At 40.0% G+C, this 26548-nt stretch overlaps 1 long non-coding RNA gene across 1 annotated transcript; it reads right to left on the bottom strand.

The window, feature by feature from the left end:
* Nucleotides 1-2547: 2547 nt before the first annotated feature.
* On the bottom strand, nt 2548-3691 carry LOC110905472. Its single transcript, XR_004879973.1, has 3 exons — nt 3566-3691; nt 3188-3465; nt 2548-3111 (listed from the first exon to the last, which is right to left on the bottom strand). It is a non-coding gene; the product is annotated as an uncharacterized LOC110905472 (long non-coding RNA).
* Between the last annotated feature and the right edge of the window lie 22857 nt (nt 3692-26548).

Genomic DNA, 26548 nt, shown 5'->3' with positions numbered 1-26548 from the left:
AAATCGAAGATCTACACTGGGGTTATATTCATTCATATCAATCACTTCCTTATGTGCACCGCACCATCTTCTAGGAGGTTGTCAAGTGTTCTCGCCTTCGTAGTTGGTGTTTTGCGTATCTTTACATCCGCAGCCATTCTGTACAACAAAACACATTCAAATGAGGAACACATTTAACCCGAAACTGATCCGATCAGTTCTTAATATGAGGAACCCAAATCATCGAATCAAACCAAAAATCAATATGATGAACACACAAGAATCAAAACCAAAACACATTGAAAACCACTGATCTGATCAGTTCTTAATACGAGGAACCCAAATCATGGAATCAAACCAAAAATCAAAACCAAAACACATTCAAACCCACATTCAAACCCTCTGTTTTGATACCCTAACACATTCAAACCAAAAATCAAAACCAAAACACATTCATACCCGCATTCAAACCCTCTGTTTTGATACACTAACACATTCAAACCCACAAGAATCAAAACCAAAACACATTCAAACCCACATTCAAACCCTCTGTTTTGATACCCTAACACATTCAAACCAAAAATCAAAACCAAAACACATCAAACCCACAAGAATCAAAACCAAAACACATTTAAACCCATATTCAAACCCTCTGTTTTGATACCCTAAACCCACAAGAATCAAAACCAAAACAGATTCAAAACCTCTGTTTTAATGCATTTTGATACCCTAAACCCTAAACCCACAAGAATCAAAACCAAAACAGATTCATCGAATGGAACCCAAAATCAAGCCCAAAATCATCGAATGGAACCCAAAATCAACCCTCTGTTATTTTCAAAATCAACCCAAAATCATCGAATAGAACCCAAAATCAAACCCAAAATCAAAACTCTGTTTTTTCACAATATAAAGACATTCAAATCATCGAATCAAACCAAAAATCAATATGAGGATGAAGATGAACCTGATATGTTTGATGATGAAGATGTTCGATGAAGATGATCTGTTGAAGATGATGATGATGATCGATGAAGATGATGAAGATGATCTGTTGAAGATGATGATGATGATCTTGGGAGTTGGGAGAGGTATTGGGAGTTGGGAGAGCTGTTGATGATGATAATGAAACTGATTGTCTGCTATTAAATGTAGATATTAAGGGTCGGGGGTATTATGGACTTTTCCATTTTAACTTGTATCTAATCCATTAGTAAGCTTAATTGGAACAAATATAAGGGGCTTTATTGAACTGTTTAATAACATTTGGTTGTTTGAATTAGGTCAGGCTTTAATTATTAGACAATATAAAATTAGGTCATGCTTTCAGTATAGACAAGAAATTTTGAGTTAGTTAGCTAATTTCTATATCAATCATGAACTAAATATAAACAATTTAAATGATGTATTATAATCTATTTCGATGGTTATTAAAACTACCCGCGTGGTCACACATACTGTCTTCAACATTACTTTATAAAGATATAGAAATAAAGACCAAAATTTAAATGATATATTATAATCTGTTTTTTAGTATTTGATTTCGATCATTACTAAACCTACCCGTGTGGTTACACGGGTACTACACCTAGTAAAGGTATAAAAGAATATTATTTAATTGGAAAGGAGAGGGAAAATGTAGTTTTTTTAGTGTAATTTAGGGTGAAAAAATAATGGAATGGATGTTAATGCTCTAACATATTGGACGTTAAGCTTGTGACTTTATTTTTTAATCACAAACTAGAAAATTGACCAGCGTGTTGCGCCGTGGCCAACGAAATTGACATGCTGTTGATCAGATTCACATTTACAATGCGTAAAAGATGTTTTTATCGGTTAAGTCAGTATTACTATCTTATACAACTAAGTAATTCATAAATAAGCTCAATACAATTAATGGTATCATAATTATTACATTACATGACTTGTATGCATATAAATAACCTATCGTATTAAGCTCCCCTCGTTGCGGCGGGGGCGTAAAACCGTGACAAATAGCACCAATGCCACACTATAACTAACGACCACCAACATTGAAATTCCGGCGTCTTAACATGGAAAAATTAGACCGTCATATAAAACACAGAAAATAATAATTAACCCAATGCAGGACTCACGCGTTGTGAAGGATTTATCAAATGGGAAAAAAATAGACGACGTAACAAACTGAACCACACATGTACGTTGCCCTATGTTAACTCGCAAAATTAGAACGAAACGTATAACAAAACGTAAAATCGTTGAACCACATACACACACATTGTGCCGTGTTAAGTCGCAAAATTTATATCTAAACGTAAAATGAAAAATTTCACAAAATATGAAAAACACAGGGGATCAAAGTTGAAAGTAAAAAGGTTGTGAGATTAAATTGGAAAAACTAAAAACTTTTGGGTTAAAACTATAAAATTAAGTAGTTTTGGGTTTAAAGTGAAACATTATTTTTTTTTTTTGAAAAATCCCTCAAAACATGTGATACAACTAGGGATGGCAATGGGTCGGGTTTGGGACGGGTTTAGGTAATCCCAAACCCAAACCCGATTAGATAACCCTATCCCAAACCCGTCCCAAAACCCGTCGGGTTTCTATCGGGTAAATACCCATCGGGTATCGGGTAAACCCACGGGTTTCGGGTAAACCCATTAATCTAAAAAGTTACCCGTTGGGTATAGACGACCCAAACCCGTCGGGTAACTACTAAAGCATTATCATTATGAAAATATATCAATTAATGGCAAAGTATATAAAATAAAATACCTCAATGTAAACAAAAAATTCAAATTCATAGATGACAAAAATAGTGCAAAGTCGATGTTTCACGATTTTTAGTACAAGGGGACAATGTTGATGTTTCAAAAAAGTTGCACCAAATGATTACAAAAAAGAAAGTGTATGCCATTCGCCCATTCGTGAAGACCATGTAGACGTGTAGTCATCTTTGCACCCTCATTCCTTCAAATTGTTTTCCTATAGTTAAAGAAATAAAAGAATACACCATCAAATAAATCATAACTAAAATAACATAATAAACACAATAAATTTGGAACATAAAATGTATACTTACCTCGTCACTATCGTCATAGTCATGCTCAATTGTTTGACAATATGCTTCGGTTTCTTTTGAACAAGTTGCTATGTATATGAAAAAATAAATTAAACACGATTAATATATAAAAATAATTTTATAAAAGTAAGCAAATGTGGTTACCTCTTATCTCATTTAACAACCAACTTTGAGCACACATCAACGCTTCCAATGTGTTTGGATGAAGACGACTACGATGAGGGCTTACAATCTACCACTTGTACTAAAGGAAGACTCAGAGGCAACAGTTGTTATAGGGATTGCTAATACATCTCGGGCTATTCTTTGGAGCATCGGGTACTTCAAACCGTTTGTTTTCCACCAAGCTAGTATATCAAGATCCATGTCTGGTGGACATACTTTCTCTTCAAGATAATGGTCAAGCTCTAATAAGATACCTCCTATGAGACATTCAAATATAAGTTTTATGTGCAACTATATTAAATGGAAACAAGTGCAACTATATTAAATAGAAACAAGATGTGGTTAATAAAAGCATACCTGATGTATTCTTCTCAGCGACATATGATGAGTAGTCATCAAACAATCCACTTTGACTCTTATCATTATTTGAAGTTGGCCTACTAGATTCATGGTTCCTTACGTTCTCATAACCTGTTGATGTGTGTAAAATGCAACATATAAATTACATCAAATGAGGCATAAAACTAACCCTTTTTTAGTACTAATGTTGGAAAAAGAGTGTTTTTGTCTTCCTTTTGTATTTTCAGGGTTAAATGAGCTCAAATTCACAAAAGAAGCAAAAAGACAACTAAATCTAACATAAATACAAAAAAGGAACATAAGTGGATTGCCCGACCCCTCAACAGCATCCTCCCAAGCAAAATAGAGAAGGCAGAAGACTGAACACGCCCCGTGCTCAGCCAGCACGGGGCCGTGCCCAAGAAGCAGCAGAAAAGACAAACCTATAGAAGCTTCTATTGCCCACCACGGGGCCGTGTCCAGTGAACACGGGGGCGTGGCGAAAGTACAGCAGACGCATTAATTGTAATTGCGAATTACAATTAATGAGGAGAGAGATTATCAGACGGGCACAGGGCCGTGTGCAGCGGACACGGGGCCGTGCCCAGGCTTCTGTTCAGCCTATAAATAGGAATACTTGGTTTCATTGCAACTCATCCCTTGGCACACCACCTCTCTCACACTTCATCCACCACCCACCACCACCATAACACCATCATCCACCATCATCATCCATTGTCCATCATAGAGTGTGTGAGTCGTCTCGGGATCCAAGATTGATCGTAAGAGTTCTTGACAATCAAGGCCATGTTTGCCTAAGTCTCTTACATCACTTGGTGAAGACAAGTGTTTAGTATAATACTTTTTATTTTCAATCTTTTGCACTTTTTATTTGGTTTTGTATTAATGACTTTAATAACTAGTTGCTTATGTTGAAGGTTCTTTCCTTATCGTTTGTCCGTGGTGTCTTGGCATTATTTTACTGTCTATATAAAATAAAAGATTTTCACCATTCATATCTCCACGGTCTATATGGAGGTATGTTGGCTACCTGGTCGGGGGTTAAGGGAACGGTTTGGTAAGGGTCTTGCCCTTGTTCAGCGTTTAGAGGTCCTGCAAGGGACCTGGGTCAATTTTAGTAGGATCTCCTTCAATGCCCACAGGTATTGGATGGCGGGGATCCAAACTCTTTGACCCCCTCATAAGTTAACTACTATTAATACTATAACCCGGCTATTTAGGACTGTATCCCTGCTAACTCAGACTACTTAGTCGAGGGTAACGTCACCGCAAAAAGCGGGGCCTACCATAATTTGCATTAATAACTTAATTCATTATCTTCCAATAATCCAACCCTTTAGGATTGTATCCTTGCTGACTCAAACTACTGGGTTGAGGGTAACGTCACCTTCAAAAGAGGGGCCTACTACAATAACTAAGATAATCTCTTAAACAAGTGCAAAAGTGCGAAAATAATCAAAGGTTATACTAGTACACGAGTCGGATCCAAGTGATTCATCTTGTCTATCTGTTTTTATTTTTATTTTATTTTTCAGCATTTAGTTAGTTTTTATTTCTCTTAGTCTAAAAATCTTTTCTAACATTTTGATTTGATTAGACGTTGAGGATAAACCGGTACTAAAAGCTCTTGTGTCCTTGGACGACCTCGGTATCTTACCAACACTATACTACGTCCACGATGGGTGCACTTGCCCATATGTGTGTTTAGTGTTAGTAAATATCGGGTTTTATAAATTTAAAACTTGGCTAAAAGTGTAAAAAGGGCTAAAAATATACATCAAAAATATATTACACTACACACGCATCAAGTTTTTGGCGCCGTTGCCGGGGACACAAGGATTTTAAGAAAGCTTAAAATCGACGGCCTAATCTATTTTTCAAAACCTTTTCAAAACGCGCGCACATTTTTCTGCATTTTAGTTTAGTTTGCATTTACAGTAGCCTGAACACGGGGCCGTGCTCACTGAACACGCCCCCGTGTTGCATATTTTTAGTTAGATACCCATATACAGAGACTGAACACGGGGCCGTGCTCACTGAACACGCCCCCGTGCTCAACGAGACCAGTAACTTTAATTAAAACGCCCAGATACAGACCCCGTGCTCACTTAACACGCCCCCGTGCTGCATATTTTTAAAAGATACCCAGATACAGAGACTGAACACGAGGCCGTGCTCACTGAACACGCCCCCGTGCTCAACGAGACCAGTAACTTTAATTAAAACGCCCAGATACAGACCCTGAACACGGGGCCGTGTCCACTGAACACGGGGCCGTGGCCAGCTTCTGTTTCCATCTTTGTTTTTGTTTTCTGGTCCCGAGACTCGGTTGTGGTCTGTTGAGTGATTCTTATGGATCAATACTCAGGAGGCTACAACTACACCTATGAGGAGGATGATTATATGAGAGACTATTGCACTAATTGTGGAAACCCGCACTCGGTACAATATTGTAACTTGTTTCAACCATCCACTTCATACAACTATTATGAGGAGCCTAGGTACGAGCCATCAACTTCATACACATACTATGAAGACCAAAGGTATGAACCTCCTCCCTCATACTCATATTTTGATGAACCAAGGTATGAGCCTTCATACTCATACTTTGAAGAGTCAAGATATGAGCTACCACCTTCAAACACTTATTATGAGGAACCATGGCGTGAACAACCCACCTCATATGAGTACTATGAAGAACAAAGTTTCGACCCTTATCCATCATATACTTACAATAACGAACAATGGTGTGAACCATCTACTTCATATGGGTACTATGAGGAGCCAAGGATCGAACAACCGGATTCAAGCTTTGAGGATCCCGATCCTTTCTCTATCACCGAAGTGACTAATAGGATATTAGAACACATTAAAACTACCGAACGTTGCATAAAAGAATCTCGCGCAAGGGAAGAGGAGTCCTGTGCAAGAGAAGAATTAAATTATAATAATAACGTAGAGATAGTTGAAAATGTAAAAATGGAAGAACAAGAAAGTGAAAAACTGACACATGAGTTAAGCAACGAAAAAGGTGAGGCCGATAATGTTAAAATTCAAGAAGAGTCTAATTTAGAAGAAATTAATCTCTTGTCACCTTCTTTCGAAAATCATTGTTTAGTAACCCCTCATGCCAAGTTTTTAAAAGAGTTAAACACTAGTGCTAAAATCAAAGATATGGTAAGTGTTAAGTTAACAAATGATCAAACCTCGCTAATAAAAGAAGACTCTTTTGAAATTAACATTACACCGGTTTCATGTTTCTTTCAAAATTCATTTATTAGTAATATTACCGTTGATAAAGATCTTTGTGTTAACATAATGCCTAACTACATTTTTGAAAAGTTAAGTATTAGTGATTTTGCTCCACTTCAAATACCCATTTTTCTATCCGAACGGAAAGTAATAAAATCAATCGGTGTAGTTGAGTGTCTTGGTTCAAGCAAATCAAATGGTTATTCCAACCGACTTTGTCGTCCTCGATGACGCTCCTCTAGTCTTGGGAAAACCTTTTGTAAAAACTCATAAAGCTTTGAAGAACCGGAAATTCAACAATCTACCTCTTCAATTAGGGGCATTCAAAAGGAGCATAGATCTTGAGCGTTCAATGAAATATCCTTTTGGCAATAATGACCCCCTAATTGAAGATGAGGATGAGCCACCCGATACAACTGAAGAAGATAACCACTTTGATGAAGAAGAGATCGCCATAGAACAAACCTTTAAGGTTCTTGATTTAGATGAGCCACAAAATAAGGTGTCTCCTAAAGACCCACCCATTGAGCTCAAAGAACTTCCTAAAGGTCTAGAATATGCTTTTCTAGACAAAGATGGTAATTTACTTGTAATTATTTCATCTAAATTAAGTTGCGTAGAAAAAGAGAAATTAGTTAATCTTCTTAAAAAACACAAAAATGCGATTGCTTGGAAGCTTGTAGATATTAAAGGAATAAGTCCTTCCATGTGCACGCACAAAATTTTAATGAATGATGATTACAAAACAGTAATTCAACCACAACGAAGAGTAAATCCCAATGTACAAGAAGTGGTTAAAAATGAAGTCATCAAGCTACTTGACGCCGGACTAATCTATCCTATCTCCGATAGTCCATGGGTAAGTCCCGTCCAAGTAGTCTCAAAGAAAGGAGGTATGACGGTAATAACTAATGAAAAAAATGAATTAATACCGACAAGAACCGTCACAGGATGGAGAGTTTGTATAGACTATAGACGATTAAATGAAGCAACAAGGAAAGACCACTTTCCTTTGCCCTTCATTGATCAAATGTTAGAACGACTATCCGGTCATAAATTTTATTGTTTCTTGGATGGTTTTCCAGGTTACTTTCAAATCCCAATAGCACCTGAAGACCAAGAAAAGACAACTTTCACATGCCTCTACGGAACTTTCGCCTATCGACGCATGCCATTCGGTCTATGTAATGCACCTGCAACATTCCAACGTTGTATGGTAGCCATTTTCCATGATATGATAGAAAAGACAATGGAAGTCTTCATGGATGACTTTTCTATCTTTGGAGACTCATATGACCAATGCCTCGATAACCTTGAACGAATGCTATCCCGATGTGAGGAAACCAACCTCGCCCTTAACTGGGAAAAATGCCATTTCATGGTAACAGAGGGAGTAGTACTCGGTCACAAAATCTCAAGCGAAGGTATGGAAGTTGATCGAGCAAAAATAGAAACTATTTCTCGACTACCCCCACCATCCTCCGTTAGAGCAATTAGAAGTTTCTTAGGGCATGCCGGATTTTATAGAAGGTTTATTAAGGACTTTTCGAAAATTCAAGACCTCTAACAAAATTACTTGTAAAAGATGCACCTTTCATCTTTGACAAAGAATGCAATCAAGCATTTCTAACCCTCAAGGAAATGCTAGTCAATGCACCTATCATGATAGCACCCGATTGGAAATTTCCTTTCGAAATCATGTGTGATGCAAGTGACTTTGCTGTTGGAGCAGTCTTGGGACAAAGAAAAGAAAAGCATTTCCACCCAATTTATTATGCTAGTAAAACGCTTAACGATGCACAAGAAAATTACACAACTACAGAAAAGAATTACTAGCTGTGGTGTTTGCTTTTGAGAAATTCCGTTCTTACCTTGTTCTTTCTAAAACTGTAGTCTATACAGATCATGCAGCTATCAGATACCTCTTCAAGAAACAGGATGCAAAACCCCGTTTGATCAGATGGATTCTACTCCTCCAAGAGTTCGACATTGAAATCAAAGACAAAAGAGGAGCAGAAAACACTGCTGCAGATCATCTTTCACGCCTAGAAGACCCAGCTTTGGAGGCAACCAGGGATGAGCAGATCAACGAAAAATTTCCCACAGAGTCCTTGGAAATGATGGAGAGTAGACAAGAACCATGGTATGCCGACTATGCTAATTATTTAGCTAGCGGTATAGTCACCAAAGGATGGCCGCATCACCAAAGAAAGAAATTCTTTGCTGATGTAAAGCATTACTTTTGGGAAGACCCTTATCTTTTCAAAATCTGTGCCGACCAACTCATCCAAAGGTGTGTCCATGGTAATAAAGCACGAAGAATTCTCTGTCATTGTCATGAAGGTCCATACGGAGGACATCATGGTGCCGCTAGTACCGCACGAAAGGTATTTGATTCAGGATTTTATTGGCCAACCATTTACAAAGATGCACAAAATCCTGTAAAGACATGTGACGCTTGCCAAAGATCAGGTAATATTTCTTCCAAAAACGAAATGCCTCAAAACGGCATTCTCGTTTGTGAAATTTTTGATGTGTGGGGACTCGATTTTATGGGACCCTTCCCACCGTCAAAAGGAAACAAATATATACTTGTGGCAGTCGATTACTTGTCTAAATGGGCAGAGGCCGAAGCTCTTCCAACAAACGATGGAAGAGTAGTGGTAAAATTTCTGAAAAAGTTATTCTCTCGTTTTGGAACACCAAAAGCTTTGATAAGTGATAGAGGTACCCATTTTTGCAATCATCAACTCGAAAAAATATTAACAAGGTATGGGGTCTATCACCGGGTCTCAACAGCATATCACCCTTAAACAAATGGGCAAGCCGAAGTGACTAACCGAGGTTTAAAACGAATACTTGAAAAAACCGTAGGTTTAAATAAAAAGGAATGGCCTGATAAATTAGATGATGCTTTATGGGCTTTTCGAACTGCTTATAAAACCACTATAGGCACAACCCTATATAAGCTCGTCTATGGAAAAAGTTGTCACTTGCCGGTAGAAATAGCTCACAGGGCCTACTGACCAATAAAAAGCGTAAACTTAGACTTAGAAACTGCAGGTAAAAATCGATTCTGTCAAATGAATGAATTAGACGAATTAAGGAATTATGCATACTCTAACTCCGAAATTTATAAGGAAAGAATGAAAAATTTACACGATAAATATATTAAGTCTAATGAATTTCGGGTAGGAGACCAAGTTCTGTTGTTTAATTCGCGACTTCGATTATTTCCTGGTAAACTAAAATGTAGGTGGTCAGGACCTTTTTCCGTCACCCATGTTTTTCCTCACGGTGCAGTAGAAATTAAAGCTCGAAATGGTATACCATTTAAAGTCAATGGCCAACGGCTAAAACTCTACCGAGGATCCATTGAGGATGAAGAAGAGGAGATCTCGCTTCAAACGGTTAACGAATAAAAAGCATCCACATCATACCCTACATGTTACGAACAAGCAAGTATACATCAAAACCGGTAAGTCTTCTAACCATGTTTTCGGAAAAAGGGGCATGCACACGAGCACACAAAAAAAAAATTCAAAACTTTTGCTCGGCACGAGGCCGTGTCCGCTGGACACGGGGCCGTGTCAACGCAACTGTCGGGATAAAACCCTCTTTTCATAACAGTTACCTCATTCCACATGCCCCGTTTTGCCGAAAACGCTCTGGTTCCAGGCGATTTTCCGCAGATTTCCGACGTTACTTCCACGTTTAACAACATCAAGGTATGATTCTATCATCATTAGTAGTTAGATTAGTTACTTGCATGTAGTTAAACATCAAAGATTTGGGGAAAAATCTAGGGTTCTTCAAGTTCATCCGGATCGAACTTCAAATTTTTGATGTAATCTGTTAGTATTAGTTTAGATTAGTATAATGGGAAGTAAATACACTTGTATTGTTGATAGATTTGTCTGATTTCTCACTAAAACCTCAAACCCTTGTTTTTGAACCGAAAAAGATGAAATTGGAAGGGTAAACTGGTTGTTTTGGGAAAAACGACACTTAGGGTTTCATTTTCGGGGGAAACCGCACCTACTTGGCCAAAAATTTTCAGATTTTCGGGACCGGGGCGAAAAATAAAGTTTTTGGGTTACAGACGCCTGGACACGGGGTCGTGCCCACTGAACACGTGGCCGTGTCCAGTCCTCTATTTGCAGTTTCTTTAAAAATCTCATAGTTTCGTGCTAACTTTTGGTGTATTCTTTCAGATGGCAAAGTTCACAAGGTTCAATGCAAGCGAGCTCGATGCTAGGGCAAGATACGAAATACTTCAAACAAGACCAGAGGAGTACCCCAGGCGAGCATGCACGGACCTGTTAACCTTGGTAAACCAGATGGACCGATTCAACAACATCGTTACGGGACCACTGAGGGTTGCATTAACCACTCGGCTTCGGTCGGTGCATCAATGCACCATGGAGTTCTATAGTACTTTTACCTTCACCTCAAGGTGTGACCCGTTCGACAATGAAGGGGTTGCATTTCGGTGTGGCGGGACAAGGTACTCAATCTCTATGGCTCAGTTTGGAGCAATTGTGGGACTGTACGGGGAAGAGGAATCGGGAAACGAGGAAAACACCGGGGGATTACGAGATTTAGATGAAAATGAACGTCAAGCCGCATGGGCTCAAATCGGTGAAGGAATCTACAACCCTAGCAGCACCAAGAGTACTAAGCTGAGGGATCCGCTCTATCGCTACATTCACAGGCTCCTCACCTACTCTCTAAACCAACGTCACGACAGTAGTGGCGTTGTAGGGTTGAAAGATTTGGTTGTCCTTCACTGTATCCACAACCGGAAGCCTCTCGATGTTCCATATCTCCTGTTACGAAACATGCATCTCAACCGCCTTGCTCGTGCTCCAACACCTATCTTCTTTGGAGGATGGGTGTACCGCCTCTTCAAGCACTTCACGCGAATTCCAAGGTCCTTTGAAAGAAGCCCATGGTCGGGACGAGTTGACTACCACATTTGCCGAGCCATGAACTTACTTTATGAGGCGGAAGACGGGTCAGTGAGCTTCCAAAGGACGCAAGGCTATGCATGGAACCCGCAGGAGGCCCTAGTTCTTCACGCACCACCTCCCCACTACCAGTATCAACCCCATGGTGATCCGGGTCAATCATCCTCACAAGGAGGCGGTTTTCCTAACTTTCAAAGCTTACATGATCTTTTGCAGGAAAACCTCATGTGTACCAGGAACACCTACAACCTCGCCAACAATACATACTACCGGGTCGGAGCTATTGAACGTAACATCAACGATATACAAGACGATATCGGCAGCATCCGGGAGTATATGGCGGGGCATGGGGATGGAGGTGATGACAACGATGAAGACATGGACTAGGGGGGAGCAGGAGCAGGTTGATGGCAAGCCCACAGGTTTAAGTCCCTTTATCTATCGAACAGTTTGTGGCCTGCGTGCCAAGTGTTGAACAATTTACTTTCCTTGACTACTTTTATTTTCCGCTTTATTTTTCTTTTACTTTATGCTTGGAACAATTAACTATGGTAATGTAGGATGTTTGTGTTGCTTGGTGTGGTATTAAGTGATGAAACAGGTACAAACCGAGGCTTAGAGTGCTAAGCCTTAGCACTCATAAGGCCAGGATGGAAAAACCGGAGGAAGGAACCTATTTTTCAGGCTTGCAGACTGCCCACACGGGGACGTGTCCAGCCGACACGCCCCCGTGCTCACCTCCAGACCTGCTGTTTGGTTACTTTTCTGCAGGTTTTTGTCAGACATGGGGCCGTGCCTAACCAACACGCCCTCGTTTCCGCCTTCTGTAAGTTTTTATTACTGGCAGTTCACCACGGGGTCGTGTTCAACGGACACGGGGCCGTGTCCAGACTGCCAGTAACATAAATCTTTGCTTTTAACACCATATAACACATCTAATCAACCTGAAAATTTATTTTTGGGACACATTGAGGACAATGTGTAATTTAAGTGTGGGGGGGATGCTAAAACCTTGAAATTTTGCAAGTCCTAATAACAAGCCTTACACAAAACTCTATTGGAACTGCTAATCACCCCATTTTTTTTTTCAAAATATTTCCATTTTTTTTACTTGTCTAAAGTTTAAGTTAGGAATTCTAAGATTAATAAGGTTATATTTTAACAAATTTACAACCAAGAGCGTCGTGATAAAAAGAACCAACATAAGAAAATTATGAAACGGGCATGACAAGCTTAGTTAAAATTTGATTATATATACTTGATCACATAGAAAAACCCATTCCCACAAAAAGTGAGTTTTGAGCCTTTATTGAGCATACAAATATACATCTTTAGACTAAATGCTCATTTTTTGTTTCTTGTGTGAATAGCCGCTTGGTTCTTACGACTCTAGAACTTGCCACGACGATTCATTCTCGGTCCTTACCAACTTAAACCCAAGTAAGTAAATGATGGAGGCATTAGGACTAACCCTTTTTCTTTCTACAGCATTATTTTTCATTTTTTTTTACCACCTACCTAAAATCCCCTTAGTTAACCCCTTTGAGCCTAAACCTTTCATTTCTTTACCCTAAAAACCCTTTTTATTTTTTACCCTTTATTTTAGTAACAAGCTCGGTTTTCATGTGACTAAAAAATATATATATATATATATATGATGAAGTTAGAAATAAACAAACAAAGCTCTTAAAACAAAAGCTTGTTTGAAGAAATACTTCAAAATAAAAAAGTCACTAAAACAAAGTGTTCTACGAAAACCGACGCTTTTTACGCTTTTCGCCCTTTTCTACTAACCACTAACCCATTCACCCACCTTTAGCCCAAGCCTTTACCCAAAAAAGTCCTCTTGATATTTACAAAGGTAACAAGTTAAAAAGGAGGAGGATTGATTGCTTGGCAAGCTTATGGTAGGAATAAGTTCCATGCCGCTCTCGAGTGATTCACTAAAAATACACCTTCGGCCGAGTGTGAGTGAGGTATGTGAACTTGTATATAAATGGAATTTTAAAAAGGCATGCTATGCCCAAATAAGTAATTTCTCCTATGAAACGTTCCAAACAAATCATAACGAATAGGATTGTAAATAAATAAAAATAAAACCCAAAAAGATCTTGGATTTCCGACACTCTATGACAAGACAAAAAACCTTCTCTTCTACCCATTCCATTTGGGAGTGTAAGCCACATATTAAAGAGTTTTGCTTGAGGACAAGCAAAAGTTCAAGTGTGGGGGTATTTGATGTGTGTAAAATGCAACATATAAATTACATCAAATGAGGCATAAAACTAACCCTTTTTTAGTACTAATGTTGGAAAAAGAGTGTTTTTGTCTTCCTTTTGTATTTTCAGGGTTAAATGAGCTCAAATTCACAAAAGAAGCAAAAAGACAACTAAATCTAACATAAATACAAAAAAGGAACATAAGTGGATTGCCCGACCCCTCAACAGCATCCTCCCAAGCAAAATAGAGAAGGCAGAAGACTGAACACGCCCCGTGCTCAGCCAGCACGGGGCCGTGCCCAAGAAGCAGCAGAAAAGACAAACCTATAGAAGCTTCTATTGCCCACCACGGGGCCGTGTCCAGTGAACACGGGGGCGTGGCGAAAGTACAGCAGGCGCATTAATTGTAATTGCGAATTACAATTAATGAGGAGAGAGATTATCAGACGGGCACGGGGCCGTGTGCAGCAGACACGGGGCCGTGCCCAGGCTTCTGTTCAGCCTATAAATAGGAGTGCTTGGTTTCATTGCAACTCATCCCTTGGCACACCACCTCTCTCACACTTCATCCACCACCCACCACCACCATAACACCATCATCCACCATCATCATCCATTGTCCATCATAAAGTGTGTGAGTCGTCTCGGGATCCAAGATTGATCGTAAGAGTTCTTGACAATCAAGGCCATGTTTGCCTAAGTCTCTTACATCACTTGGTGAAGACAAGTGTTTAGTATAACACTTTTTATTTTCAATCTTTTGCACTTTTTATTTGGTTTTGTATTAATGACTTTAATAACTAGTTGCTTATGTTGAAGGTGATCTTTCCTTATCGTTTGTCCGTGGTGTCTTGGCATTATTTTACTGTCTATATAAAATAAAAGATTTTCACCATTCATATCTCCACGGTCTATATGGAGGTATGTTGGCTACCTGGTCGGGGGTTAAGGGAACGGTTTGGTAAGGGTCTTGCCCTTGTTCAGCGTTTAGAGGTCCTGCAAGGGACCTTGGTCAATTTTAGTAGGATCTCCTTCAATGCCCACAGGTATTGGATGGCGGGGATCCAAACTCTTTGACCCCCTCATAAGTTAACTATTATTAATACTATAACCCGGCTATTTAGGACTGTATCCCTGCTGACTCAGACTACTTAGTCGAGGGTAACGTCACCGCAAAAAGCGAGGCCTACCATAATTTGCATTAATAACTTAATTCATTATCTTCCAATAATCCAACCCTTTAGGATTGTATCCTTGCTGACTCAAACTACTGGGTTGAGGGTAACGTCACCTTCAAAAGAGGGGCCTACTACAATAACTAAGATAATCTCTTAAACAAGTGCAAAAGTGCGAAAATAATCAAAGGTTATACTAATACACGAGTCGGATCCAAGTGATTCATCTTGTCTATCTGTTTTTATTTTTATTTTATTTTTCAGCATTTAGTTAGTTTTTATTTCTCTTAGTCTAAAAATCTTTTCTAACATTTTGATTTGATTAGACGTTGAAGATAAACCGGTACAAAAAGCTCTTGTGTCCTTGGACGACCTCGGTATCTTACCAACAGTATACTACGTCCACGATGGGTGCACTTGCCCATATGTGTGTTTAGTGTTAGTAAATATCGTGTTTTATAAATTTAAAACTTGGCTAAAAGTGTAAAAAGGGCTTAAAATATACATCAAAAATATATTACACTACACACGCATCAAGTTTTTGGCGCCGTTGCCGGGACACAAGGATTTTAAGAAAGCTTAAAATCGACGGCCTAATCTATTTTTCAAAACCTTTTCAAAACGCGCGCACATTTTTCTGCATTTTAGTTTAGTTTCATTTACAGTAGCCTGAACACGGGGCCGTGCTCACTTAACACGCCCCCGTGCTGCATATTTTTAAAAGATACCCAGATACAGAGACTGAACACGAGGCCGTGCTCACTGAACACGCCCCCGTGCTCAACGAGACCAGTAACTTTAATTAAAACGCCCAGATACAGACCCTGAACACGGGGCCGTGTCCACTGAACACGGGGCCGTGGCCAGCTTCTGTTTCCATCTTTGTTTTTGTTTTCTGGTCCCGAGACTCGGTTGTGGTCTGTTGAGTGATTCTTATGGATCAATACTCAGGAGGCTACAACTACACCTATGAGGAGGATGATTATATGAGAGACTATTGCACTAATTGTGGAAACCCGCACTCGGTACAATATTGTAACTTGTTTCAACCATCCACTTCATACAACTATTATGAGGAGCCTAGGTACGAGCCATCAACTTCATACACATCCTATGAAGACCAAAGGTATGAACCTCCTCTCTCATACTCATATTTTGATGAACCAAGGTATGAGCCTTCATACTCATACTTTGAAGAGTCAAGATATGAGCCACCACCTTCATACACTTATTATGAGGAACCATGGCGTGAACAACCCACCTCATATGAGTACTATGAAGAACAAAGTTTCGACCCTTATCCATCATATACTTACAATGAAGAACAGTGGTGTGAACCATCTACTTCATATGGGTACCATGAGGAGCCAAGGATCGAACAACCGGATTCAAGCTTTGAGGATCCCGATCCTTTCTCTATCACTGAAGTGACCAATAGGATATTAGAACACATTAAAACTATCGAACGTTGCATAAAAGAATCTCGCGTAAGGGAAGAGGAGTCCCGCGCAAGAGAAGAATTAAATTATAATAATAACGTAGAGATAGTTGAAAATGTAAAAATGGAAGAACAAGAAAGTGAAAAACTGACACATGAGTTAAGCAACGAAAAAGGTGAGGCCGATAATGTTAAAATTCAAGAAGAGTCTAATTTAGAAGAAATTAATCTCTTGTCACCTTCTTTCGAAAATCATTGTTTAGTAACCCCTCATGCCAAGTTTTTAAAAGAGTTAAACACTAGTGCTAAAATCAAAGATATAGTAAGTGTTAAGTTAACAAATGATCAAACCTCGCTAATAAAAGAAGACCCTTTTGAAATTAACATTACACCGGTTCCATGTTTCTTTCAAAATTCATTTATTAGTAATATTACCATTGATAAAGATCTTTGTGTTAACATAATGCCTAACTACATTTTTTGAAAAGTTAAGTATTAGTGATTTTGCTCCACTTCAAATACCCATTTTTCTATCCGATCGGAAAGTAATAAAATCAATCGGTGTAGTTGAGGATGTCTTGGTTCAAGCAAATCAAATGGTTATTCCAACCGACTTTGTCATCCTCGATGACGCTCCTCTAGTCTTGGGAAAACCTTTTGTAAAAACTCATAAAGCTTTGAAGAACCGGAAATTCAACAATCTACCTCTTCAATTAGGGGCATTCAAAAGGAGCATAGATCTTGAGCGTTCAATGAAATATCCTTTTGGCAATATTGACCCCCCTAATTGAAGATGAGGATGAGCCACCCGATACAACTGAAGAAGATAACCACTTTGATGAAGAAGAGATCGCCATAGAACAAACCTTTAAGGTTCTTGATTTAGATGAGCCACAAAATAAGGTGTCTCCTAAAGACCCACCCATTGAGCTCAAAGAACTTCCTAAAGGTCTGGAATATGCTTTTCTAGACAAAGATGGTAATTTACCTGTAATTATTTCATCTAAATTAAGTAGCGTAGAAAAAGAGAAATTAGTTAATCTTCTTAAAAAACACAAAAATGCGATTGCTTGGAAGCTTGTAGATATTAAAGGAATAAGTCCTTCCATGTGCACGCACAAAATTTTAATGAATGATGATTACAAAACAGTAATTCAACCACAACGAAGAGTAAATCCCAATGTACAAGAAATGGTTAAAAATGAAGTCATCAAGCTACTTGACGCCGGACTAATCTATCCTATCTCCGATAGTCCATGGGTAAGTCCCGTCCAAGTAGTCCCAAAGAAAGGAGGTATGACGGTAATAACTAATGAAAAAAAGGAATTAATACCGACAAGAACCGTCACAGGATGGAGAGTTTGTATAGACTATAGACGATTAAATGAAGCAACAAGGAAAGAACACTTTCCTTTGCCCTTCATTGATCAAATGTTAGAACGACTATCCGGTCATAAATTTTATTGTTTCTTGGATGGTTTTTCAGGTTACTTTCAAATCCCAATAGCACCTGAAGACCAAGAAAAGACAACTTTCACATGCCCCTACGGAACTTTCGCCTATCGACGCATGCCATTCGGTCTATGTAATGCACCTGCAACATTCCAACGTTGTATGGTAGCCATTTTCCATGATATGATAGAAAAGACAATGGAAGTCTTCATGGACGACTTTTCTATCTTTGGAGACTCATATGACCAATGCCTCGATAACCTTGAACGAATGCTATCCCGATGTGAGGAAACCAACCTCGCCCTTAACTGGGAAAAATGCCATTTCATGGTAACAGAGGGAATAGTACTCGGTCACAAAATCTCAAGCGAAGGTATGGAAGTTGATCGAGCAAAAATAGAAACTATTTCTCGACTACCCCCACCATCCTCCGTTAGAGCAATCAGAAGTTTCTTAGGGCATGCCGGATTTTATAGAAGGTTTATTAAGGAGTTTTCAAAAATTCAATACCTTTAACAAAATTACTTGTAAAAGATGCACCTTTCATCTTTGACAAAGAATGCAATCAAGCATTTCTAACCCTCAAGGAAATGCTAGTCAATGCACCTATCATGATAGCACCCGATTGGAAATTTACTTTCGAAATCATGTGTGATGCAAGTGACTTTGCTGTTGGAGCAGTCTTGGGACAAAGAAAAGAAAAGCATTTCCACCCAATTTATTATGCTAGTAAAACGCTTAACGATGCACAAGAAAATTACACAACTACAGAAAAAGAATTACTAGCTGTGGTGTTTGCTTTTGAGAAATTCCGTTCTTACCTTGTTCTTTCTAAAACTGTAGTCTATACAGATCATGCAGCTATCAGATACCTCTTCCAGAAACAGGATGCAAAACCCCGTTTGATCAGATGGATTCTACTCCGCCAAGAGTTCGACATTGAAATCAAAGGCAAAAGAGGAGCAGAAAACACTGCTGCAGATCATCTTTCACGCCTAGAAGACCCAGCTTTGGAGGCAACCAGGGATGAGCAGATCAATGAAAAATTTCCCACAGAGTCCTTGGAAATGATGGAGAGTAGACAAGAACCATGGTATGCCGACTATGCTAATTATTTAGCTAGCGGTATAGTCACCAAAGGATGGCCGCATCACCAAAGAAAGAAATTCTTTGCTGATGTAAAGCATTACTTTTGGGAAGACCCTTATCTTTTCAAAATCTGTGCCGACCAACTCATCCGAAGGTATGTCCATGGTAATAAAGCACGAAGAATTCTCTGTCATTGTCATGAAGGTCCATACGGAGGACATCATGGTGCCGCTAGTACCGCACGAAAGGTATTTGATTCAGGATTTTATTGGCCAACCATTTACAAAGATGCACAAAATCCTGTAAAGACATGTGACGCTTGCCAAAGATCAGGTAATATTTCTTCCAAAAACGAAATGCCTCAAAACGGCATTCTCGTTTGTGAAATTTTTGATGTGTGGGGACTCGATTTTATGGGACCCTTCCCACCGTCAAAAGGAAACAAATATATACTTGTGGCAGTCGATTACTTGTCTAAATGGGCAGAGGCCGAAGCTCTTCCAACAAACGATGGAAGAGTAGTGGTAAAATTTCTGAAAAAGTTATTCTCTCGTTTTGGAACACCAAAAGCTTTGATAAGTGGTAGAGGTACCCATTTTTGCAATCATCAACTCGAAAAAATATTAACAAGGTATGGGGTCTATCACCTGTAACACCTCGAAATTTTGTGTCCAATAATGTATTGACACGTGTCTTGAGTTGACACGTGGCATTTAATATTAAATAAAGGACTAAAATTGACAAACCTTGAAAGTATGTAAATTCGAGGGTTATAAATGTCAAACAAGGGTAAGTATACTGTATAGTAACCCTAAACGATGCTTGTACCATCAAACGAATAAATCATGGATCGTACGGAAGCGAAACGCGGAAGAAAGTGAGAGATTTCAAGCTACGGGGGTTAACTGTGTCAACATGTTTAATTATACCTCTGAGTGACCCTTTGACGTACCCGAGGCTTTGTAACAGTAAAATACTCTCACTAGAATGTACTATATAAATTCCGCGAAGTTCCATTTTAAAACGAGAAAGATATGATCAAATTCGTACGAGAAGGGTTAAAAGCGTCAACAATGGAAGTTAAGGCTTTCCGAATAATTAACAAGATAACCGGGGACTTAACAATGCGGGTAAATAACACGAGGCCCTTAGTTGTAAATAATCAAGGGCCAAATCGCAAGGTTACCCCTTCAAACCCGAAAGGTCAGGTTATTAATTACCAAAGATTTCGTTATTAATTGCGAAGATTTCGCAATGATTATAAAAGATTTAGAAATCTTGAAAATTTAACCAAACGCGGGCCGCGTAAGAGATATGGTTAAGTTAACGCGGGCCGCGAGCCATCTGTTTATACGCGTCCTGATATTAGAACTCAGGCGACCCGCGACCAAGATACATGAAACCTTAACGCGGGCCGTGTGGGACACACAGATGCAGAATGTATGGGCAGATTCAATGATTTGGCTTCAAAACGAAATTGTGAACAATCAATGCAGCATGGGTGCCCCCTACTCGACCCATAGCACTCTAGGCCACCTGCCCATCATCCATACTCACTTGTAGGCTGAGTTGTAAGGATCTTAAAGCCATTCTTGTACTATAAATAGGCCTATGATATGCATAAGTTCATCACACTTCAATAAATAGGCCTAGAATAGGAGTTATGCTAAAAAGCGCAAATAAAAGGAACTTTTGTAATAAACGACGCGATTAGCATAACGCCTACCTAAACCAAGATTTCGTCACCGAACCTTTTACTCACTGTTGTGAAATAATATTTTGGGATTTTTAAAGAGTTTTAATTAATTTTAACCTGCTCATAACCTGCGGTTATGGCTACGGTTCGGTAAATACCGAATATGCCCTTTTTGGCCAAAACTCGAGTTCTACAAGGTCTTTTGACCCGATTCTAGTTGCTACTAATTTTAAATAAAGTATTTTGAACTTTATGAACTGATCGGGAAACTCAGATTTCCTGTAGAACTCAGAAATCTCTTTAAAAGCCTTTAAAATGACCGGAAAACCCCTACGGGGCGTATAATAAACTTAAACTCGTTACGAGCATCACGGAAGGTATCCTACTGATACCACAACCCCTTTAAAAGCATATTGACTTAGGAAACAAGTGTAGGACTCTTACGGTTACCCGTTGCGCCTATTGCGCGCACAGTTCGGCTTATGTAACTGGTTTACATAAATTAGCCGATACGGGTCAAACCATATTATTTTGACCCCAAAGTCCAGAGTGTGAATATTAAACCCATATAAAACAAGTCTTCGAACTTGTTGGGTTAGAATCACATTCCATTCCCGGTTTTCGCCTTTCACGCGATTAAACCGTATCTATCCCTTGAAACTGACCGGTCTAGGCTACGGCTAATATAAAGACCCGTTAGGATTCTAATAGGTTAGTTTAAAACCTTTGTTCCAGAATAGGAGCCCCGGTAAAAGATATCTGTGATTTAATCAAATAAGGACAATACTTGCAAAGGTAAATACTTTTAACTTATTTTCCGTTATACGGGCTTGGGTTACGGTATATTAATACCGCTTGATTGAGCATCAAATCTTCCATCGTTTAGGTGGTTAATTGAATAATTTGATCAGCTCATTTAAACAGTCTTGTTACTTAAAAGCCTTTGGGGGGTTAATGACCATGTCCCGGATATCCTAGGCATCATTTTACGAAATGGCCACGACCTCGACACTCGGGTGTAGGCGTACACCTGGTATTATGTCTATATTATTTAAAAGACGTAACCGTTGGTTTACCCACCGCGGTTTTACGCAATGTGGTGTGTCCATTGATCTTTAACCCGGACTAGATCCGGGCTACTGAATGCAAAGAAGGAACATGTAATTCGTTCACAAGATTAAAGTATTAAATAATTTTCCCAAGTTATAAAAGAGTTTGTGCCTTGTGCATTCAAATCAATTTTAATAAACATTTTCAAAAGTGTCGGTTGAATGTATTTACCAGTGTAAACTGACGTATTTTCCCAAAAAGATTAAGTGCAGGTACTACACGTAATCGGCTGGCAATAGCTCCTTAGCATCTTAAGAAGTCTCGCAAGCTTTGATGCCTTGTCTGTTGAACAATATATTTATTATTATTTTTGATCCCCTGTGGATACCATTCGACTATTTGTGATACACTTGATATTACAATCAAAGGTTGAATTATATTTATCTTTATGCTTCCGCTGTGCATTCATATAATTGTGTGGTTTGACTATATTGTTGCCAACTACGTCACGGTAATCCCCCACCGGGCCCACCGGTGATACACGTGGAAATCGGGGCGTGACAGGTTGGTATCAGAGCCAACATTGAGTGAATTAAACACTATCCCAATGTGTTTAATCTCAGTGACACAATTGCACATACTTGAGTCTAGACAAGAACTTAGAACAAATTCGAATTTTATTCCAAGTTTGTCTTTTTCTTTTATTATTGTTATTTAATAGTTTTGAAAACAGGAAATATGGCACCTGTAATTTTCCGAGGAAGAGGAGGAGGAAGAAGAGGCAGAGGAGAGATCGTTACTCACAACGATCACGAAGCTGGACCTTCAAATACGCGAGCTCCTTCGACCACAAGGAGTGAAGAACCGCAAAGGCGAAGAAACCTTTATGAACCTGCGAAGCATTCCTCCTCGCGTAGCTCGACGCCATCATACCGGCACTCATTCGGGCCAAATTCCGAAAATGATCCCAACAACCCGCAACCCTCCTACATACCTCTACAGCGTTCGGTATCGCACCGAAATTTTGACGACCCTACTCCATACTTCAGAGGTCAGTTTAACCTAGCTGACTACATCCAGGAACCTTCAGGCTTCGTTCCGTTAGGACCACAAGATCACTTCTCCGAAGATCATATGGACGAGGATACTGATCCGACAGAACCTGCTCGTGGTACGCCCACGCATCCAATAGAAATCTCTGATTGGTCATCCTTTCATGGTACACCCTATCAGGGACCAGATAGCTTCATGGCGTTGTTTAATCAACACGAGTGGTACCACACGCCACAGACATCACAACAGCCGCAACATCCGCGAGATCCCTCCGAGGATCCACGTTTCGTGGCAGTTACGCGACCACCTCCGCCACCGGTACAGCCAGTAATGCCTGATCCGCCAAGGCGTAGGAGGACAAATGCCCGTATGTCCACACGAGGAGGAGGGGATTTCCACTTCAGCACCCCTCGACACTCTAGTAGTAGCCACTACCCGCCAGTATCAGAAGAAGGACCTGCAAGTCCAGTACAGGAGGCGAACTCCGCACCAGTTGCACCATCTTCGCCACCGTTTGGGTATGACCACCCAATACCTGTGTACATGGGCCCAACGGCATACAACCCGTTCGAACCATCGTCGCAAGCTCATTACAATTACAACTATGAGCGCGACCCATATGTGGTAGGGGCTAGGTATAATGCCCGCTATCCAGACGGAGCATATGGAAACATGGGAATACCGGACTACTCAGCTCATGGGTATCCAGCACCTCCTAGACCTCCAGTTCGGCAACCGGTGCCACAACCGCGTTTTTCCCCACCTGAACAAGAAGAAATACTCCACCGTTTGAGCCGTTTGGAAAGAGACTTCGAGGAAGAACGTAAGAGCCACCGAGGATTCCTCAAGGGCTTGGCAAACCTACTGAAGGGCAAGAAAAAGAAACGAGACCCTTAGTCTCCTTATGGATTGTTGTACTTACACTTTAGTCCCTACATGGACATTTATCGTATTTCAGTCCCTACGTGGACTTATCTTTTAGTCCCTACGCGGACACCTATCTAGTATTAGTCCCTGCGTGGACTTGTCTTTTTATTAACCTCTATGTAAGTATGTACTTGTTAAAAGACCCGTTTAGGGCAGTGTGTAATCGTGGAAGTTTTGGAATGTTATGTTATGAAATTCATTTTGTTATTACTATATATGTGAAATAAATCAAAATCATTCCTTTTAAATTTGATCTGCCTAAATAAAGAATCTTAAGAGTGAAACCTAGCCAGGTGTCTTTTAAGATCCGGCCAAGATGGTAAGACCTAATTAAAAGATTCAGATTCCCTGTTAACCTCGGTAACCATGTTAACATTCATGACAGATGTGATTCGTTAAAATCGCACACGTCATTCTTACACAAGAATCCTTTAAAGGATTCCAAAGCCCAAATTAATGATATGATAAATCATGGGTTAAATCATCAATAAAGATGATCACTTGTTAAACATCCGTCAAGCGATGTAGTGCCTAAGGGCCGAACTATCAAACATCCGTTAGTGATGTAGTGCCTACGGGCCATAATTGCTGTCATAATAAGACAAAAGACAGTGGTGGTCTATGACTCCCTGTCAAAAGAGGGTAAAAGAACTACGGTTCAAACCTTCATACCTTGATTCTCTGTAATCTCGGCTAATATGATAATAACGTCCTAGAGACTAGGCTTTTATGCCACTAGCAATAGTAATTGTGATTAGGATAAGTATGTTCAAATCCTAAATAAAAAGTGAGTAACAAATTAACCGAATATGGTCTTCATTACCATGGTTAAGGAATTGCCATAAAAGACAATTCAATAACAAACTCCTAAATAAAAATTTTCATTATCTTCTGCAGCAGATACAAGCTGCTATGGCGAATCCAAATGGAGAAAATAGTCACACAAGTGAAGATGAGTATGATAATGCCCAAGTAAATTTAACGGGTGCACAACTCAAGGCTCTTGTCGACAACGCTGTGCAAGCAGCTCTAGATCGACAATATACAGAATCTCGAAGCAGAACAGTTTCCAAACCACCATCAAAGCCAAAGACACACTCAAAAACCCACAGCAAACCACTATCCAAACCCAAGAAGGACGACGATAACCACTCGTCCAAGCCCAAAAAGGATGACGACCATCACTCGTCAAATGAAAACAGTGTTCGTCGGGAAAGGGAATACACTGATGCGTCCGGTGCCAGGGGCTGCACCTACAAGTACTTCGTGTCTTGTAAACCCCGAGACTTCACAGGGGAGAAAGGTGCCGTCGAATGTATGACATGGCTGGATGAGATGGACACTGTGGTGGACATCAGTGGCTGTGCGGAAAGGGATGTAGTGAAGTTTGTGTCACAATCGTTTAAGGGCGAGGCCCTAGCTTGGTGGAGGGCACTGGTTCAGGCCTCGGGAAAAGCTGAGCTTTACAGCATGACGTGGGAGGAATTCGTTTCTCTCATCAAAGAAAATTACTGTCCTCAGCATGAGGTGGAGAAGATAGAGTCCGATTTTGTGTCATTGGTGATGACAAATCTGGACTGCCAGGCCTACTTGACGAGCTTCAACACGATATCTCGCTTGGTCCCATATCTAGTAACCCCGGAACCAAGGAGAATCGCTTGTTTTATCGGGGGGTTAGAACCCGCGATAAAGGCTAGTGTGAAGGCCTCTCGGCCAATGACCTTCAGGTCTGTGACTGACCTTTCTTTGTCCCTCACGATGGACGCGGTCCGACTGAGATCGCAGAGGAACAAAGAAGCCGAGAAGAGGAAGCGTGAGGACGATACCTCATGAAGGTCGGGAAAGAAACACCGTGGGAACGGTGATGGCAAGAGAGGGACCGAGTCGAGAAAAGAAGGGCAACAATCCGGAGAGAAGCCCAAATGCAAAAACTGCCAAAAATTCCACTTTGGGAAATGCAAGTTTGGGCCAAACTCACAGTCCCAGTCAAAGACGCATACTTGTGGACTGTGCAAGTCCAAAGACCACAAGACTGTGGACTGTAAGAAGATTAAAGACGCGACCTGCTACAACTGTAGTGAGAAGGGGCACATCAAAAGTAACTGCCCCAAATTTGCCAAGAAGACTGAAGAAACCAAAAAGAATAACGCTAGAGTCTTCAAAATGGACGTGAAGGAAGCTTTGCAAGACGACAACGTAATCACAGGTACTTTTCTCGTGAATAATGTCTTTGCAAGAGTACTTTTCGATTCAGGCGCTGATAAATCCTTCGTAGACCAAAAATTTTGTAAACTGTTGAATATGCCTGTCAAAACCCTAAATGTGAAATACGAAGTAGAGCTTGCAGACGGCACAGTAGAAACCGTCTCCACTATACTAGATGGATGTGAGATATCCATTAGGAACCACTCTTTTCCTCTATCTCTACTTCCCTTCAAACTGGCTGGTTTTGACATCGTTCTGGGCATGGACTGGTTATCCCACAACCAGGCCCAGATCATCTGCAACAGAAAACAAATAGTGCTAAAGACTCCGAGTGGTGAATCGCTTACCATTCGAGGGGATACGCAGTATGGATTGCTCAAGGATGTAACTATGCTCAAGGCTTCAAGATGCTTAAAAAGAGGCTGTGTCATCTACATGGCACAGGTGATAATAG

The sequence above is a fragment of the Helianthus annuus genome, chromosome 14 (genome assembly GCF_002127325.2).
Source record: "Helianthus annuus cultivar XRQ/B chromosome 14, HanXRQr2.0-SUNRISE, whole genome shotgun sequence".
NCBI lineage: Eukaryota > Viridiplantae > Streptophyta > Magnoliopsida > Asterales > Asteraceae > Helianthus > Helianthus annuus.
This window is presented reverse-complemented; position numbering and strand designations above follow the sequence as displayed.